We start from the raw sequence: 19660 nt of genomic DNA on the forward strand, positions 1-19660 counted from the left end.
GCCCCTCTCTATTCACTGGGGTAACAGATTCTACGCTTTAAGGGAGTCATCCCTGCCTCCCTCTTCTCACTCGGCACCCTCGGTGACAGATAAAACTGGTATCCAGACTTGGCACTAGCCTGGCACAGAGGAGGCTCTTGGATGAATGAGTGAATGAACAAATGAGTGAGTGAATAAAAGGTCACTGGTAAGGAAGGGGAGCATCAGAGCACAGAAACTCCTAGTCACAGCAACTCATGGCAAGAGCCAACATGAAATCTGTGGCTGATCCCCTCTCAGCCTTTCTCAGGGCACCATCTTCACCCTCAGTATTACCAATACAGAGGCTTTTACCATTTCATTGCAAAGGAATTCCCCAAATGGCACTGTGCCAGAAATATCTGGGAGTAAGCTATTATCCTAATAAATACATTTTGGTGGGTTTTATTTCCAACAAAGCTTGACATGTAAACAACAAAAAAAAAAATCCTACGTGGTCAATTTTTCACCAATAATTTTATTTGGCCATCATGTAAACATAGACTTGACTAAACATCTCTACGAAATTTCCTTTAAAATTGTCAAAGGCATCTTCTCTCTGGCATTTACTCCCCATCCTGCAACATTTTATCAGATAATATATAACCGTAATGACAGCAAACATAAGCAAACAAGCAAAATTTAAAAGGCAACCTATGGAATGTGAGAAAGTATTTGCAAGCCATCTATCTGATAAGAGGTTAATACCCAAAATATATTAAAAAGTCATACAACTCAATGACAAAAAAAATCAAACAATCTGATTTTAAAATGGTCAGAAGACTTAAATAAGCATTTTTCCAAAGAAGACATACAAATGGTCAACAGATATATGAAAAGATGCTCAATAACACTAATCATCAGGGAAATGCAAATCAAAACCACAGTATAAAGTCACCTCACACCTATTAGGACGACTGTCATCAAAAAGGCGAGAGACAAGTATTGGCAAGGCTTTATACAAAAGGTAACTATTGTGCACTGTTGATGGGAATGTAAATTATTATGGCCACTAGGTGAAACAGCATGAAGATTCCTCAAAAAATTAAAATAGAACTACCATATGATTCAGCAATCCCACTTTTGGGTATATATCCAAAGAAAATAAAAACCTTTCTCAAAGAGATCTCTGCATCCTCATGTTTATGGAAGCATTATTCACAATAGCCAAGACATAAAAACATCCTACTTATCCACTGACAAATGAATGGATAAAGAAAATGTGGTGTGTGTGTGTGTGTGTGTATACACAACTGAATATTATTCAGCCACATAAAAAATAGGAATCCTGCCTTTTGTAACAACATGTATGGATCTTGAAGGCATTATGCTAAGTGAAATAACACAGGCAGAGAAAGACTATATGTTTACATGTCATTTATATGTAGAGTTTTAAAAAAATCTGATCTCATAGAAATGGAGAGTATAATCGTAGTTGTCAGGGGCTGAGAGGTGGGGAAAATATGGTGATATTGGTCAAAGGGTACAAACGTCCACCTGTAGGGTGAATAAGTTCTGGTAATAGAATGTACAGCATCATGTATATAATTAACAATACAGCATTATATACTTGCAGTGTTGAAAGTGTAGATCTTAAATGTCATCACCACAAAGAACTGTAATTATGTGAGGGGATGGAGGTGTTAACTAACCTTATTGTGGTAATCATTTCACTATATGTGTGTATATAAAATCGCTACATTTTACACTTTAGTCTTACATGTATTATATGTCAATATAATATTGCAATCATTTAGAAAAAAATCTATTCCTCTGGATTTGAGGGAGCTAGTTATACTTAACCGCTTAAGGTAAAAACATTATGCCTTTTATTTTTCTTCTAGTTATCAAATGCATTCAAGAAGAAAATATTATATGATATGGCCTCTTTAATAATGCAGTGTTTATATCTTAATATAAAATATGATCTAAGTAATATCTCTATTAAAATTTGACTCAGAAATGCCACTGTTAGTTGTCTTGGGTTTTATTCATAATAAGCAGTACTGTACAACAGATGTACCAAAAATGTTATTGAACATCATTCACTATGCATATAAGGTAATTATGTGTTTTTGAAAACTTGAGAGAAAAACAAATGTTCGTGTAGTACTCGGTTATTTACAAAGTCTTACTAAGCAGCCTAATAGGGAATCAACTCTATATTTACTGAATGGAGCTGGGCATCAGCAACAAAGTTTTTTACCTCAAATTTGAATTAGATCTCCTGGAAATATAAAAGAAGAGAGAGATGGTATAAACTTGAGTAATCCTTTTAAAAATGCATGGCCTATACACAGGGAAAAAGCAATCATTGGAAACTTATCTCTGAGGAATCCTTGACACTGGACTTATTAGAAAAAAATGTTTATATCATCTATTTTAAATATGTTCAAAGAACTATAGGAAAACATGTTTTAAAAGTTAAGGAAAAGTATGAAAGTGATGTTTCACCAAATAGAGAATACTGATAAAGAGAAAGAATATAATAAAAAAAACCACATACAAACTCTGAAATTGAAAAGTACAATAACTGAAATAAAAAGTTGGCTAGAAGGGCCAAACAGCAGTTGAACAGGCAGAAGAAAGAATTAGGGAATTCAGAGATATGTCAATTGAGATTATCCAATCTGAAGAACTGAAAGGAAAAGAGTGAAGAAAAATTAATGGAGTCTTAGGGACTTGTGGGACATAATCAAGAATATTAGCAAATGCTTATTCAGAGTCACAGTATAAAAGGAAAGAAAGAAATAGGCAAATAAAATATTTGGGGCTTCCCTGGTGGCGCAGTGGTTGAGAGTCTGCCTGCCGATGCAGGGGACACGGGTTCATGCCCTGGTCCAGGAAGATCCCACATGCCGCAGAGCGGCTAGGCCCGTGAGCCATGGCCGCTGAGCCTGTGCGTCTGGAGCCTGTGCTCCGCAATGGGAGAGGCCACAACAGTGAGAGGCCCGTATACCAGAAAAAAAAATATATATATATATATTTGAAGAAGTAACAATCAAAAACTTCCCAAATGTAATGAAAAACATTAAATCAAGAAAGCTAATGAACTCAAAATAGAATAAATTCAAAGATATTCATACCTTATGTATATTACTATCAAACTGTGGAAAGTTGAAGACAAAGAGAGAATCTTGAAAGCAGCAAGAGACAAATAACTTAGGTACAAGGACTCCTGAAAAAAGATAAAGAGCTGATCTTTCATCAGAAACCATGGAAGCCAGAAGGCAATGAAATGAGATATTCATAGAAGCCAGAAGGCAATGAAATGAGATATTCAATGTACTTAAAGGAAAAGACTGTCAAGAATTCTACATGCCACAAAACTATCCTTCAAAACTGAAGGAGGAATTAAGACATTCCAAGATAAACAGTAACCAAAAGAATCAATCAATAGCAAATCTTCCCTATGAGATTAAAAGGGAGTCCTTCAAGATGAAATGAAAGAACATTGGAAGATAACTCAAATCCAAACAAAAAGAGCACCAGTAAAGGTAACCACATAGGTATATAAAAGATAGTAAAAATGCATTTTAATTATTTTTTGTCTAAAAATGATGTGATATATATACAACTCTGTGAATATACTAAAAGCCATTGAACTGTACATTTTAAATTGGTGAATCTTATATATGTGAATTATAACCCAATAAAGCTGTTTTTAAAGCTGTATAAAGGAATAATTATAATACCGTGTTGATGGGTTTATAATATCTAAAGATGTAATTTGTATGGCAATAATAAGACAAAGTGAGGGGGATTGAAGCTATATTAAATTTTCTTTGTAATATTGAAATCAAGTTAGTATCACTCAGAACTATAAAATGTTAAGATAATAATTGTAATGCCACAGGGAAACCATAAAGAAAATAACACAAAAATATACTAAAAAGAGCAATAAAGAAATTAAAGTGGTATACTAGAAAATATCTACGTAGCACAAAAGAAGGAAGTACTTAGCACAAAAGAAGTATTGGACTAGAACAAAGTTATAAAACACATAGAAAATAAAAATCAAAGAACACATGTATTTCCTGCCTTATCAGTATTTACATTAGATGCTAATAGATTAAACACTCCAATCATAGTGAATTTTTAAAAATGATCCAACTATGTGCCATCTACAAAGGCAAACTTCTAAGTTAAAGACATGAATAGTCTAAAAGAAGAAGGATTGAAAAAGAAATATCATGCAGACAATAACAAAAAATAGCTGGAGTGGCTATACTAAACCAGAAAAAAATAGACACTAAGACATAAATTACTAGAGAATAAAAGGGATATTATAATGATAAAAGATTCAATCCATCAGGTATAAACAATAATTGTAAACATATATTCACCTAACAACAGAGCCCCAAAATATAGGAATCAGAAACTGAGAGAATTAAAAGGAGAAATAAACAATTCAAAAATAGTAATTGGAGATTTCAATACCCCACTTTCATTAATGGATAAAACAACTAGGCAGAAGATCAACAAGGATACAGAAGACTTGTACAACACTACAAATTAACTAGAAGACCTAACAGACATCTCTACAACATGCCACCCAAACTACACATTCTGTTCAAGTGCAGATGAAACATTCAAGATAGACCATTGCAAAGCCATTAAAAACAAGCTTAAATAAATTTAAAAGGATTGAAATCATATGAAGTATGTTCTTCAACCACAATGGAATTAAATTCAATAAATTTAAAAACAAGAAATCAATAACAGGATATTTGAGAGGTTAACAAATAGGTGAAAATTAAACAAAATACTCCTACGTCCAATGGGTCAAAGAGGAAATCAGAAAGGGAATTATAAAATATTTTGAGATGAATAAAAATGAAAACACCAGATAAAGACCTTATAAGATGTACCTAAGCCAATGTCCATAAGAAAACTTATAACTAAATTCCAATGTTAAAAAAACAAAGTTCAAACCTAACCTTCAAACTTAAGAATCTAAAAAACGAGGAGCAAAATAAATCCAAAGCAAGAATAAGGAAGGAAATAGCAAAGATGATGATGATAGATAGATAGATAGATGATAGATAGACAGATAAATGATAGATAGATATAGATAGCTGATAGATAGGCAGATATAAGTCAGAGAAAAATAAACAATAAAGAAACTCAACTAAATAAAAATTCATTCTTTGAAAAGGTCAATAAAACAGACTAAGCTTTACCTAATTTTCCAGGGAAAAAGTTAGAAAAGACTCAAATTACTAAAATCTGGAATGAAAGAGGGAACATCACTATCTTACATAATTATAAAGGACTATGGGGGAGGGCCTTCAAGATGGCAGAGGAGTAAGATGTGGCGATCCTCCCCACAAGTACATCAGGAATACATCTACATATGGAACAACTCCTACAGAACACATACTGAATGCTGGTAGAAGACCTCAGACTTCCCAAAAGGCAAGAAACTCCCCACGTACCTGGGCAGGGCAAAAGAAAAAAGAAAAAACAGAGAAAAAAGAATAGGGACAGGACCTGCACCTCTGGGAGAGAGCTGTGAAGGAGGAAAAGTTTCCACACACTAGGAAGCCCCTTCACTGCCGGAGATGGGGGTGGGTGGGGGGAAGCTTCAGAGCCATGGAGGAGAGCACAGCAACAGGGTTGCAGAGGGCAAAGTGGAGAGATTCCCACACAGAGGATTGGTGCCAACCACCACTCAACAGCCCAAGAGGCTTGTCTGCTCACCTGCCGGGATGGGGGGTGGGGGCTGGAAGCTGAGGCTCAGGCTTCGGAGGTCAGACCTCAGAGAGAGGACTGGGGTTGGCTGTGTGAACACAGCCTGAAGGGGGCTAGTGTGCCACAGCTAACCAGGAGGAAGTCCAGGAAAACTTCTGGAACTGCTTAAGAGTCAAGAGGCCATTGTTTTGGGGCGCGGGAGGGGAAGAGATTCAGAACACCACCTAAGCAAGCTTCAGAGATGGGCGAGAGCCGCGGCTATCAGAGCAGACACCAGACATGGGCATGAAATGCTAAGGCTGCTGCTGCAGCCACCAAAAATCCTGTGTTCAAGCATCCACACCTCCACTCTCAAGAGCCTGTGCAGTCCACCACTGCCAGGGTCACGTGATCCAGGGACAACTTCCCCGGGAGAACACATGGCACACTTCAGTCTGTTGCAACATCATGTTGGCCTCTGCCACCCTAGGTTATCCCCACATTCTGTACCCTCCCTCTCTCCAGCCTCAGTGAGCTAGAGGGCCCTAATCAACTGCTCCTTTAACCCCCTCCTGTCTGGGTGAAGAACAGAGGCCAGAGGGTGACCTACATGCAGAGGTGAGGCCAAATGCAAAGCTGAACCCAAGGAGCTGTGTGAACAAAGAAGAGAAAGGGAAATTTCTCTGTGCAGCCTCAGGAGCAGCAGATTAAATCGCCACAGTCAACTTGATGTACCCTGCATCTGTGGAATACCTGAATAGACAATAAATCATAGCAAAATGGAGGCAGTGGACTTTGGGAGCAACAGTAGACGTGGGGTTTGCTGTATGCGACTGATTATTTTCTGATTTATATGTCTATCTTACTTTAGTTTTTAGTGTTTGTTATCATTGGTGGATTTATTTATTGGTTTGGTTGCTCTCTTTTTTTAAAATTGCTTTTTAGTTTTTTATTTTAATAATGTTTTAATTTTTCTTAATAAATTTATTTTATTTTATAATATTTTTCTTTCTTTTTTTCTCACTTTTCTTCTGAGTCATGTGGCTGACAGGGTCTTGGTTCTCTGGCCAGGTGTCAGCCCTGAGCCTCTGAGGTGGGAGAGCTGAGTTCAGGACATTGGACCACCAGAGACCTCCAGGCCCCACATAATATCAATCAGTGAGAGCTCTCCAAGAGAGCTCTGTCTCAACACTAAGACCCAGCTCCACTCAACAACCAGCAAGCTCCAGTACTGGACACCCCATGCCAAACAACTAGCAAGACAGAAACACAGAGCCACCCATTAGCAGAGAAGCTGCCTAAAATCATGATAAGTTCACAGACACCCCAAAACACACCACCAGAGGCAATCCTCCCCACCAGAAAGACAAGATTCAGCTTCACCAATCAGAACAGAGACACCAGTCCCCTCCATAAGGAAGCCTACAAAACCCACTGAACCAACCTTACCCACTGGGAGCAGACAATGAAAACAATGAAACTACGAACGTGCAGCCTGCAAAAAGGAGACCCCAAACACAGTAGGTTAAGCAAAATGAGAAGACAGAAATATGCAGCACATGAAAGAGCAAAGTAAAAACCTACCAGACCAAACAAATGAAGAGGAAATAGGCAGTCTACCTGAAAAAGAATTCAGAGTAATGATAGTAAAGATGATCCAAAATCTTGGAAAAAGAATGGAGAAAATACAAGAAATGTTTAACAAGGACCTAGAAGAAATAAAGAGCAAACAAAGAATGATGAACCATACAATAAATGAAATTAAAAATTCTCTAAAAGGAATCAATAGGAGAACAACTGAAGCAGAAAAACGGATAAGTGACCTGGAAGATAAAATAGTGGAAATAACTACTGCAGAGCAGAATAAAGAAAGAAGAATGAAAATAATTGAGGACAGTCTCAGAGACCTCTGGGACAACATTAAATGCACCAACATTAGAATTATAGAGGTCCCAGAAGAAGAAGAGTAAAAGAAAGGGACTGAGGAAATATTTGAAGAGATTATATTTGAAACCTTCCCTTATATGGGAAAGGAAAGAGTCAATCAAGTCCAGGAAGAACAGAGAGTCCAATACAGGATAAATCCAAGTAGAAACATGCCAAGGAACATATTAATCAAACTATAAAAAATTAAATACAAAGAAAAGAGCAGCAAGGGAAAAGCAACAAATAACATACAAAGGAACACCTATAATGTTAACAGCTTAACTTTCAGCAGAAACTCTGTTAGCCAAAAGGGAGTGGCAGGACATATTTAAATGATGAAAGGGAAAAGCCTAAAACCAAGATTACTCTACCCACAAAGGATCCCATTCAGATTCGATGCAGAAATTAAAATCTTTACATACAAGCAAAAGCTAAGAGAATTCAGCACCACCAAACCAGCTTTACAACAAATGCTAAAGGAACTTCTCTAGGCAGGAAACACAAGAGAAGGAAAATACCTACAATAACAAACCAAAACAATTAAGAAAATGGTAATAGGAACATATATATCGATAATTACCTTAAATGTAAATGGATTAAATGCTCTAACCAAAAGACATAGACTGGCTGAATGGATACAAAAACCAGACCCGTATGTATGCTGTCTACAAGACACCAACTTCAGACTTATGGACACATACAGACTGAAAGTGAGGGGATGGAAAAAGATATTCCATGCAAATGGAAATCAAAAGAAAGCCGGAGTAGCAATTCTCATATCAGACAAAATAGACTTTAAAATAAAGACTATTATAAGAGACAAAGAAGGACACTACATAATGATCAAGGGATCAATCCAAGAAGATATAACAACTGTAAATATTTAGGCACCCAATATAGGAGCACCTCAATACATAAGGCAAATGCTAACAGCCATAAAAGGGGAAATCAACAGCAACAAAATCATAGTAGGGGACATTAACACCCCACTTTCACCAATGCACAGATCATCCAGAAATGAAAATAAATAAGGAAACACAACTTTAAATGACACATTAAGCAAGATGGACTTAACTGATATTTATAAGACATTCCATCCAAAAACAACAGAATACCCTTTCTTCTCAAGTGCTCGTGAGACATTCTCCAGGATAGATCAAATCTTGGGTCACAATCAAGCCTTGGTAAATTTAAGAAAATTGCAATCATATGAAGTATCTTTTCCAACCACAATGCTATAAGACTAGATATCAATTAGAGAAAAACTCTGTAAAAAATACAAACACATGGGGCTACACAATACACTAGTAAAAACCCAAGAGATCATTGAAGAAATCAAAAAAGACATCAAATAATACCTAGAAAAAAATCACAACGAAGACACGATGACCCAAAACCTATGGGATGCAGCAAAAGCAGTTCTAAAAGGGAAGTTTAGAGCAATACAATCCTACCATAAGAAACAAGAAAAATATCAAATAAACAACCTAAACTTACACCTAAAACAATTAGAGAAAGAATAACCAAAAAAAGCCCAAAGTTATCATAAGGAAAGAAATCATAAAGGTCAGATCAGAAATAAAGAAAAAGAAATGAAGGAAACAATAGCAAAGATCAATAAAAATGAAAGCTGGTTCTTTGAGAAGATAAGATTGATAAACCATTAGCCAGACTCATCAAGAAGAAAAGGGATAAGACTTAAATCAATAGAATTAGAAATGAAAAAGGAGAAGTAACAACTGACACTGCAGAAATACAAAGAATCATGAGAGATTACTACAAGCAACTATATGCCAATAAAATGGACAACCTTCAAGAAATGCACAAATTCTTAGTAGAGCACAACCTTCTGTGACTAAACCAGGAAGAAACAGAAAATATAAACAGACCAATCACAAGCACTGAAATTGCAATTGTGATTAAAACTCTTCCAACAAACGAAAGCCCAAGACCACACAGCTTCACAGGCGAATTCTATCAAACATTTAGAGAAGGTGTTAGCACCTATCCTTCTCAAAATCTTCCATAATATAACAGAGGGAGGAACACTCCAAAATTCATTCTACAAGGCCAACATCACCCTGATACCAAAGCCAGACAACGATGTCACAAAAAAGGAAAACTAGAGACCAATATCACTGCTGAACACAGATGCAAAAATCCGCAAAAAAATACCAGCAAACAGAATGCAACAGCACATTAAAAGGATCAAGCACCATGATCAAGTGGGGTTTATCCCAGGAATGCAAGGATTCTTCAATATATGCAAATCCATCAATGTGATACACCATATTAACAAATTGAAGGAGAAAAACCATATGATCATCTCAATAGATGCAGAGAAAGCTTTTGACAAAATTCAACACCCATTTATGATAAAAACCCTCCAGAAAGTAAGCATAGAGGGAACTTACCTCAACATAATAAAGGCCATACATGACAAACCCACAGCCAGCATTGTTCTAAATGGTGAAACACTGAAACCATATCTAAGATCAGGAACAAGACAAGATTGCCCACTCTCACCACTATTATCCAACACAGTTGTGAAAATTTTAGCCACAGCAATTACAGAAGACAAAGAAATAAAAGGAATCCAAATTGGAAAAGAAGAATTAAAACTGCCACTGTTTGCAGATGGCATGATATTATACATAGAGAATCATAAGATGCTACCAGAAAACTACTAGAGTTAATCAATGAATTTGGTAAAGTAGCAGGATACAAAATTACTGCACAGAAGTCTCTGGCATTCCTATACACTAATGATGAAAAATATGAAAGAGGAATTAAGGAAGCACTCCCATTTACCATTGCAAGAAAAAGAATAAAATACCTAGGAATAAACCTAAGTAAGGATACAAAAGACCTGTATGCAGAAAATTATAAGACACTGATGAAAGAAATTAAAGACAATACAAATAGATTGAGAGATATACCATGTTCTTGGATTGGAAGAATCAACATTGTGAAAATGACTATACTACCCAAAGCAATCTACAGAGTCAATACAATCCCTATCAAACTACACAGAACTAGAACAAAAAATTTCACAATTTGTATGGAAACACAAAAGACCCTGAATAGCCAAAGCAATCTTGAGAAAGAAAAACAGTGATGGAGGAATCAGGCTCCCAGACTTCAGACTATACTACAAAGCTACAGTAATCAAGACAGTATGATACTGGCACAAAAGCAGAAATATAGATCAATAGAAAAAGATAGAAAGCCTGGAGATAAACCCACGAACATATGGTCACCTTATCTTTGATAAAGGAGGCAAGAATAGACAATGGAGAAAAGACATCCTCTTTAATAAGTGGTGCTGAGAAAACTGGACAGCTACATGTAAAAGGATGAAATTAGAATACTCCCTAACACCATACACAAAAATAAACTCAAAATGGATTAAAGACCTAAATGTAAGGCCAGATACTATAAAACTCTTAGAGGAAAACATAGGCAGAATACTCTATGACATAAATCACAGCAAGATCCTTCTTGACCCACCTCCTAGAGAAATGGAAAGGAAAACAAAAATAAACAAATGGGAGCTTATGATACTTAAAAGCTTTTGCACAGCAAAGGAAACCATAAACAAAATGAAAAGACAACCCTCAGAATGGGAGAAAATATTTGCAAACGAAGCAACTGACCAAGGATTAATCTCCAAAATATACAAGCAGCTCAATATCAAAAAAACAAACAACCCATTCCAAAAATGGGAGGCAGACCTAAATAGACATTTCTCCAAAGAAGATATAAGATTGCCAACAAACACATGAAAGGATGCTCAACATCACTACTCATTAGAGAAATGCAAATCAAAACTACAATGAGGTATCACTTCACACCAATCAGAATGGCCATCATTAAAATATCTACAAACATTAAACGTCGGAAAGGATATGGAGAAAAGGGAACCCTCTTGTACTGTTGGTGGGAATGTAAATTGATACAGCCACTATGGAGAACAGCATAGAAATCCTTTAAAACCTAAAAATAGAACTACCACATGACCCAGCAATCCTACTGCTGGGCATATACCCTGAGAAAACCATAATTCAAAAAGAGTCATGTACCACAATGTTCATTGCAGCTCTATTTACAATAGCCAGGACATGGAAGCAATCTATGCGACCATTGACAGATGAATGGATAAAGAAGATGTGGCACATATATACAATGAATATTATCAGCCATAAAAAGAAATGATATTGAGTTATTTTTAGTAAGTTGGATGGGCCTAGAGACTGTCATACAAAGTGAAGTGAGAAATAGAAAAATAAATACCGTATGCTAACACATATATATGGAATTGAAAAAAAAATGGTTCTGAAGAACCTATGCACAGGACAGGAATAAGGATGCAGACGTAGAGAATGGATTTGAGGACGCAGGGAGGGGAAAGTGCAAGCTCAGACGAAGTGAGAGAGTTGCATGGACATATATACAGTACCAAATGTAAAATAGATAGCTAGTGGGAAGCAGCCGCATAGCACAGGGAGATCAGCTCAGTGCTTTGTGACCACCAAGAGGAGTGGGATAAGGAGGGTGGGAGGGAGACGCAAAAGGGAGGAGATATGGGGATATATGTATTAGTATAGCTGATTCACTTTGTTATACAGCAGAAACTAACACAACATTGTAAAGCAATTATATAATAAAGATGTTAAAAAAATAATAAGATGCAAGTGTTAATTGCTCTTTTCACATATTTCTGTTCCTCACCTGGGTCAGCAAATGCCTTTAAGTTGATGTATTAACCTAGTCTAAACCATCTCTTGACATTTGGATTTCTTAATTGTAAATCTTTCCCATATTCCCAAACTGCCCTATAAATTACCTCTTTCTGCTTTCCCTTGGGTAACTGGGTATATGAAAGGGAATTCAGTGAAATTTATGGAGGCCTCATTCTGACTTCTAATACTAATTCTTAAATTATGAGCTACATTTAGAAGTTGAGGATCCAATCTGATTAAATTTTCAAAAGATCTATTCTGCATATTTTGAAACGTATCAATAAAATTAAATATGGCTTAAATAAATATAATTTCCCCCTAAACCTATGCTAATTATATTACTCTGTCTCTTCCTTCCTGAAATACAGGATACAAATCCAATTTTAGAAGAGCAACAAAAAATGTATACAGCAGCTAATGGATACTATTTATTACTTGATTAATATAAAAAAATTACAGTGTTGCATACGACAGTAATACAAATCATAGCTTATTGGACAACATGGAGGAAGGAAGTTCTAGAGTTAGCACTCACCTTATAAGAATTTTATAAGAGCTCAAGTTTCCAAATTTAAGATAAATTAGGGAGAAATAATTTGGATTTCAAAATATTGATGTGATTTATGACGGAATTCAACAGAGTTCTGTAAAACAATAAACCACCTAAATGAATGTAAAATATGGTTTTGATTTCCAAATGTCAATATGTATTTTTACAGCAATACAGCAATGGTTTAAATAACCTAATACACTAAAAAATTGTATAAACTATGACTAGAACTCCTTGAATATCTGATACACAATGAAAATTCAAATTTACCATTAAATTACATCAACTTTTCAGTCAGACTGTATTATCTACTTTCAGAATAGAGACAATTACAGTAAGTCCCCTAGCTATGAACGAGTTCCATTCCTGAGAGTGCATTCGTTAAGTCCAGTTTGTTCATAAGCCCAACAGAGTTAGCCTAGGTACCCAACTAACACAATTGGCTATATAGTACTGTACTGTCATAGGTTTATAATACTTTTCACATAAGTAGTACATAAAAAACAAACAAACACAAAAAGTAAAGAAAACATTTTAAATCTTACAGTATGGTACCTTGAAAAATACAGTAGTACAGTACAACAGCTGGCATACGGGGCCTGGCATCAAGTTTTACTGACTGGAAGAGGGAGAGGAGATGGGCAATGGTAGAGCCGAAGCGTCGTCAGCCATAGGAGACAGAGGTCAAGCTGCAATTTCACTCATGCCTGACACGGATGGAAAGCACGTTTGCATCTTTGAAAGTTTGCAACTTGAAGGTTCCTATGTAGGGGACTTACTGTACCTGATTTTCCCCCTCCGGTTGTCTCTTAATTCTTTATAATAGGTGAAAAAAATGCAAGCACACACAATTTTGTTTTGTTTTGTTTGTGTTCATGTTCATGGCTAAGGTTTTGCTAGAAGATTATCTCCTGTAGTAGAAAAAGCATGAAAACAAATAAAAACATCTACAGACATACATCTTAAAGAAATAGAATTTATGACAGTAAATTTTAACTTTATAATTTTTATTTGTATGTAATATAAATATCTAAATTCTGGGCCTTTCTCACCTTCTGAGATGACCCACACTCTGTCTGTGGAGTGTGTTTCTCTCTAAATAAATCCACTTCTTACCTAACATTTTGTCTCTCACTGAATTCTTTCTGCGATGGGACATCAAGAACCTGAGCTTCTGATCAACTCGGTGCTTTGTGACCACCTAGAGGAGTGGGATAGGGAGGGTGGGAGGGAGAGACAAGAGGGAGGAGATATGGGAATATATGTATACGTATAACTGATTCACTTTGTTATGCAGCAGAAACTAACACACCATTGTAAAGCAATTATACTCCAATAAAGATGTTAAAAAAATAAAGTAAAGTAAATCCACTACTTCTAAAAAAACCCAAAAGTACCTGAACTTCATTAAGTCCTGAAGCCAGGTATGTGATCTCAGTTGGAAGACCGTGGGTTTTGGCCAGGTTCAATTCCTGGCCATGTGGGTTCAAGTCCCAACCTAAGTTTTGGCCGGGTTTGAGTCTCGGTCGTGTGGTTTCAAGTCCCAATCCGAGGTGCACAGGTTCAACAAGGGTAGTCCAAAAGGGAAAATCCCAACCAACATTCTGCCACAGGCAAAGCCCGACGTGATAGGGTACCTTGGTGTTGTCATAGGTGAGCCCTGTTATTCGTCTCAACCAGTAATGCAAGTACTGAGACACATGCATACAGACAACATGGAAGCAACCTAAGTGTCCATCAACAGATGACTGGATAAAGAAGATGTGGCACATATATACAGTGGAATATTACTCAGCCATAAAAAGAAACGAAATTGAGTTATTTGTAGTGAGGTGGATGGACCTAGAGTCTGTCATACAGAGTGAAGTAAGTCAGAAAGAGAAAAACAAATACCATATGCTAACACATATATATGGAATCTAAGAAAAAAAAATGGTCATGAAGAATCTAAGGGTAAGACTGGAATAAAGACACAGACCTACTAGAGAATGGACTTGAGGATATGGGGAGGGGGAAGGGTGAGCTGTGACAAAGTGAGAGAGTGGCATAGACATATATACACTACCAAACATAAAATAGATAGCTAGTGGGAAGCAGCCGCATGGCAGAGGGAGATCAGCTTGGTGGTTTGTGACCACCTAGAGGGGTGGGATAGGGAGGGTGGTAGGGAGGGAGATGCAAGAGGGAAAAGATATGGAACATATGTATATGTATAACTGATTCACTTTGTTATAAAGCAGAAACTAACACACCATTGTAAAGCAATTATACTCCAATAAAGATGTTAAAAATAAATAAATAAATAAATAATAAAATACATTCTGACCTGGTTATAATATAACTAAATCACTTTGCTGTGTTTTTTGGTTATTTATATGAACAAAAAAATCTGAAAAATAAATCTTACCCACAGAAAAAAAACAATAGTTTAGAGATTCATCTTAATGCATTTATTAAAAGAAGAAATGTTCATAATCTGAGAAAAAGCATTTGTGGTAATACTAAAATGATCAAAATGTTAAATCAAGGTTGTGATTGATATAAAAAAGTAATAAATTAAAAAAAATTTTAAAGTAAAAAGGACTATGAGCAATTATACATCAACATAGAAAACTTAGATCAAATTTACAAATTCCTAGGAAGACAATAAACTATCAAATCTCACTCAAGAACAAGTTTAAAAATCTAAATAAGCCTATCATAAGTAAAGAAATTGAATTCATATATTTTAAAATGTCCCAGAAAGAAAGTCACAGGCCTATATGGCCTCACTGAAGAATCCTAACAAAAGTATCATTAAAACCAAGCCTTCAGACACTCTTCTACAAAATATTAGAGAAGGTAATACATACAAACTAATGCTGTGAGGCTAGTGTTAGGCTGGTACCAAAAACCAGACACAGATATCACAATAAGATAAAACTACAGATCAAAATCCTTATGAATATAGACCCAAATATCCTCAAGAAATTCTTCAATTAGCAAATCAAATGCAACTACATATAAAAAGCAATCCATGGTGACCAAGTGGGATTTTTCCAGGAATACAAGGTTGGTTTAACATCCAAACATCAATGTATTATAGTATACCTTATATATAAATTATAGGACAAAAACCTCACAATCATCTCCAGACTAGCCAAAAAAGGCATATGACAAAATCCTACACCTTTCCATGATAAAAACATTCAGCAAACTGGTACTAGAAGGAAACTTCTTTAACCTTAGAATGGATATCTCCAAAAACCTACAGGTAACATCATACTTATTGGTTTAAAACTGAATTCTTTCCCCCTTAAAATCAACGCCAAGATAAAGATGTCTGCTCTCATCACTTCTATTCCATAGTGTATGGAGATTCAAGTCAGGGCAGTTAAGCAAGAAAAAAAGATAAAAGACATCCATACTGGAAAGCAAAAAGTAAAACTATCTTTATTCACAAATGACATAATCTTATATACAGAAAATCTTAAAGAATCCACTAAAAAACTATCAGAACTAGTAAATGAGTTCAGAAAGGCTGGATAATCCAGGGTCAAAGTATAAAAATTAATTGTATTTCCATATGCTAACAATGAACAACATGAACTTAAAACATGTTAGAGCTTCAAAAAATCAAAGAATCACGAGCAGAGACATTAGATTACCTAAGGCTTTTAATTTGGACAAGAGCTATTTCACCGTAACTGAACACAAATCACATCGTCTTCAGGCGTGCCTGTATCTCTGTCTTCAGCCACATCATCTAACAGTGGTTGCCATGGCAAAGATGGTTCTAATTTAAAAAGGTGGCAGGAACCTCTGCTTGGCACCCAGGACAGCAGAAGATTCTGGGGAGTCCACACCCACTAAGGGATATCTCCACACCTCCTACTAGACCCTGGACACCCGGATATTAAAGCAGTGAGAAGCCAGAACAAGCTCAATAGGAGTAAATGGCTACTTCCTAAAGAAGATGGATTTTTAAGAGGAATTTGTTAAGATTACATTGTAGGGGTGTTTTTGTTTTTGTGTTTTAACAAGACAGTGCACGTATAGAGGTTGAAAGTTAACTAGCACCACAGGATGAAAAAGATGTGTAAGCAGGGGCCTGCCTTACTCCTTCTCACCTCAAAGAGCCCGCTGCTCAAAGGCACTGCTTCAGCCTCTGCACCTGCTCCCACGTGGGACGTACCCACCCACGTCCCACGGTGGGTCCACGCTGCTGTTCCTTCACGTTCAGGCTTTACCGATTGAATTCCTGCCTTTTGTACCTTCTCCCTGCCCACCTACACAGACTCATCTCCCTCTCAGCCTGCCATTATGATTGCATCATACTTTCTGTTTAAATAATTACCTGAGGTTTGAATTATCATAACAATGGACATAAACATTTTTCATGTCAGATTCAAGAGTATACAATGATTACATTTTATTTCTTGTATGACTTTTTGTTTTTATGGGAGTTAATAAGTCCCTGTTTCTTTAGTTTTCTATGTGCCTTTCCCTAGTTTAAGCTCTTCAATATCAAATGAACCCAAAAATGTATTAGTTCGTTTGTTTCTCTTGGAGTGATCTCCATGGAGTCCTCTGTGCTCCTGCACAGTTCCCCTCACCATTTCTGGGTACTCCCTTCACTTCTCCACATGCATGGGATCCCTCATTTCCTCGATTCTCTGTGTTCCATTTTCTCAAACTATCTGCCTTATCTTCTTGGGGCACATCTTCTGGATAGGCTCTTGAAAAAGGATGACAAGGAGGTAAGTTTTCTAAGACTGTAAATGACCCAAATTATCTTTATTTTAGACGCATCTAAATCTCCATCCAAGAGGCAAATGGATAAACAAACTGTGATATACTTACGTAATGGAGTACTATATAGCATTTACATAGATGAGATTTACACGTATGAACATGGATGTACCTCACAATGATCATATTGAAAGAAAAAAAGCAAACTGCAGAAGACTACATAGTGCAATAACGATCTATAAATATATAACATCACTGCAATATGTATATATATATATATATATATGTATATAAAACATATATATATATAGTCATCTCATTATTTTGTGTTTGTGAATTTGCCTGCTGGCTAAAATTTACTGGTAACCATCAAAATCAATACTTGCAGTTTTTGCAGTCATTTGCAGACAATATGCAGATGGGAGAAAAATCTGAGTAGCTCTCACACATCTTCTCAGAGGAAATCAAATAAAATGATGCCTTCTTGTTAGAGCGCTCATGAACAAAGGGTGGAGATGGAAGGGGAGAGTGCGGTGCAGTGCCAGCAGCTCAGCTCCCGCTGAATGGGTTTGAATCCTGACTCTGGCACCTGCCAGTGGGGAGGCCTTGGGCAAGTCACTTAGCACTTCTGAACCTTGTTTTCTCTTTTTAAATAAAGAAAGTAGAATAGGTTGTTTTAGGATTTAAGATTACAATCTATGTGAGACATGTAAATATTTCCCCTTGGAGAAATGTTTCACACACACACACACACACACTTTGGCCGAGCACAGAATTCCAGATGAGAAATCCATTTCTTACAAAAATGTGAAGGCACTGTTCCACGGTCTTCTAACCTTCAATGGTGCTATTAGCAATCCTATCTTACCTAACACTCTACCTAATAAATACCTAGTTCTTTAAATCTAGCAACTTGATCCTTCAGTTCTGGATGTTTTTCTTTTATTATTCCTTAAACAAGTTTTTCCACTCGGGCTGACGGTTCTCTCTGCAGAATGGTCGGGCAGGGACCTGGCCATTCCACTGGGCTTTTAGCATTTGGTACCTGTCAGCATTTCCTCTTAGACGTGTCCCTTTTCCCATAAAGAAATTCTCCCTTTCATGCCTTTATATAAATAAAGATCTGATTAAGCGGAAAGATTGATCATTTTCATGGCTAGAAGATGAAATATTATAAACTTCAATTTATAAATACAATAAAATTGCAAAAATCATGTTTGTGTGTGGGTGTCTGTGTGTGGGTGTGTCTGTTTGTGTATGTGTGAATGTGTGGGTATGGGGTAAGTGTCAATATGTTCCATGACAAGCTCATCTTAAAATGCATAGGATGATAAAGAGACAGGATAATTTTGGAGAATAAATGTAGATACACACCCTAACAATTACCAAAGCTATTATAAAGCTAGGGTAATTAAGATAGAATGGGATATTAGCTCAAGAATAGACAAATTAACCAATGAACAGAAAAGAGAACCCAGAAACAGAACTTGAAAAATTACACAATTTAGAGATCAGAGGGGGAAAGATGAACTATTCAATAAAGGATGCTGGGGCTCTCCAAATGGCAAAATTATAGCAATAATAATAACAACAACAGCAACACAATTTTTTTCACTTTCACTATTAACAAAATTAATTCCAAGTAGATTAAAAATTGAAAGGTGAAGAGCAACAATTTTAAATTTTTTGAAGAAAAGACAGGAGATACACTTATGATCTACTGATAGAAATAGAAAAGAACTTCTTATATTAAGACACAAAATTAACTAACCATAAAGAAAATCAAAATAAGAAATCTGGCTTCATTAAAAGGAAAGAATCTAAACAAAAGAACAAAAATTACCTTCTAAAAGGTGAAAGTATGAGCCACATGCTAGAATTAGATAGTGAAGTATACAGTTAGAGGCAATGCATTTGACCAGCATAACCATCTGTCCTGGTCTGCCTGGGACAGTCCTGGTGCACATCTATGGCCTCAGTGTAACTGTTATTTATACCCTATTCTCACTCTCAAAACTAT

Source organism: Tursiops truncatus, chromosome 7 (genome assembly GCF_011762595.2).
Source record: "Tursiops truncatus isolate mTurTru1 chromosome 7, mTurTru1.mat.Y, whole genome shotgun sequence".
NCBI classification, from domain to species: Eukaryota; Metazoa; Chordata; class Mammalia; order Artiodactyla; family Delphinidae; genus Tursiops; species Tursiops truncatus.